We start from the raw sequence: 2500 nt of genomic DNA, 5'->3' as shown, positions 1-2500 counted from the left end.
AAGAAATACTTACACACCACACTAGCTTTGTTTTACAACACGTCGGCAGACACAGATCCGGTTGGAGTAAATCTCCATTGTAAGTACTTGTATTTCTGATGGAGTTAAAGTCATAACATCTTCACATCTTTCCCTGTAAAGATATCAATTTTTATTCCAACCTTTCTCTCTCTCTCTAAAAATAGTTATAATAATAATAATAATAATAATAATACCTAATAAATAAATAAACGCATGGACATTACTATAAAATCACAATTGTATCGGCAGAGCAAGTAGTACGTATATTTCATACTCAAAATAATGGTAATGATAAAGGTAATCATAATAGTAATAATAATAATTAAAAAAAAATGCTATGGGCTATGAAAATCATTCATCTACTTCAGGATTTGTTCATATTCACCACAAACAAACAGAAGAGAAATAACACTCAAATAACCAACAGACTCCTTACCTCATCAGCCAGGACCGACACGAAGCCTTTCGAATACCAAGGCACACACCATTTACTTCTATTCAGAATTTTTATACAAGATTCATTGTAAACTTCACTGTGTGTTTGTTTGTTTGTTTGTTTGTTTGTTTGTTTGTGTGTGTATGTGTGTGTGTGTGTGTGTGTGTGTGTGTGTGTGTGTGTGTGTGTGTGCGTGTGTGTGTGTGTGTTTGTGTGTGTGCGTGTGTGTGCGTGTGTGCGTGCGCGCGCGCGCAAAGTTCTCTCTATATACCCATATTCAACATATTCAGCTGAAATTTGACCTGTCACTGGGCAAAGCTGAAGAGCGAGAAAAATGAAGGCAAGCCAATTAGTGAAACAACAATAACCTCGTTTTGTTTTCACTCTATTCAACTTATAAATTATTCGTCATGCTAAAAGCGGCATTCGGAGTTATCCAAACATGAATGATTTGAGAGGAAAACTTATTTAGTAAATCTTTAAAAATATTCACTGTTGCTGTCAGCTATTTCAACGAGAGCATTATAATTAGATGGGCAATGATAAAGAAGAAAAAAAGTTTGATTACATTAACGGCGTACTGGACAGAGAATGGTAATGTTATCAATTTCTGCTAAAAAAATAAATAAATGAATAATGATAAAAATAAAGACATGTTGATTGAACTGAAAAAGCTCTTTGATAGTAGAAAACATTGCCGGATCCGAAGGCATTTCCATTTTACATCAAATGGCTATTGTTATTGTGAATCTCTTTATTATCATTATCATTGTTATTATTTTTCCCATCATTGCCATTATGATCATGATCACCATCGCTGTTGTTATTGTTATTTTTATCATCATTGTTACTATTGTTATTATTATTATTTTGTTACTCTTGATGTACTGTTTTGCTCGTCTTCTTGTTATTGCTATTATTATTGTCATCGCTGTTATGTTATTGATATGATAATATCAACCATTGGATTGTATTACTAAAGTTATTATTGTCATCATCCTATTTATTAATTGTCAACCCCGGAGTATCTCCTTTATGCTATCACATTATCCGTTTTTTTTTTTCTGTTTGTTTATTTTTAAGTTAAAAGTCGTTATTGTAGTGAATTTCCCTGGCTTCAGGCGGGTCCTCCCGCAGGCTTTCGGGCCGCCTGTTCCCCTGACGATGCGGTTATCTATAGAAAATCTACGGACTCCTCCGCCCTGCAAGATGACGTGGTTTTCCTTTTTTCCTACGTTTATATGCTTTTTTTTTTTTTTATAAGAATAAACTTGTGTTTTTATTCTCTTTGACTTACCTTTCTCATTGGTCTGTGATCTACATCTACATCTACACTACTTCTACTATACGTAACACTACTTGTACACTACTTACCTTACGTTCCATACTTACCTTGTGTTATTCTTGCCTTTTTATCCTTCGACTAATTCACCTTAGCTCTGTTTCTCTTTTCGTGTTTCCGGTTTTCCCTCACGTATCCTTTCTTTCACGTTTTCATACTTTCGTGTCATTTAGTTATTTTACGTGCCCATTTTTGTATAGTTTTATTGTTCTTTTTATTCTATGTATTTTTAGGATTATTTTAAACTCACCATACACTATTTAATAATTGAATCAAATGCATGATGGGTAAAACTAGTATAAAAGGTCAAGCCAGGTCGGTCAGAGGAGAGTGAGGCTTTTATCTTGTGTGGTGACAGATCGTTGGATTTTTAGCTGGCTGACTGGTGCTTCTCGAGGTGTGGCGAGTTGCCTCTGTATATCAAGTAAGTGTATGGTGTGTTGTCGTGTAAACTTTATGTTCAAAAAGATTTGTGCGTAATAAATGTATAATATGGATGCTCTTTTCATGTTGCCTTTTTAGTCAGCCAGTGATATTATTATTTCATTCTGTTATTGTGACTACGGGATCACTTACAAATCACGTGAGAGTCATCACCCAAAATTCATTAGAAACCTGAAGAAAAGGCTGTGGGAGCGGCTGAAGCCACTTAAGACACTTGTCGGCAAAGACCATGGTATAAATGTCAATATTGCGAGACT

Source organism: Penaeus chinensis, chromosome 40 (assembly GCF_019202785.1).
Source record: "Penaeus chinensis breed Huanghai No. 1 chromosome 40, ASM1920278v2, whole genome shotgun sequence".
Taxonomy (NCBI): domain Eukaryota; kingdom Metazoa; phylum Arthropoda; class Malacostraca; order Decapoda; family Penaeidae; genus Penaeus; species Penaeus chinensis.
Note: the sequence above shows the minus strand (reverse complement) of the source record.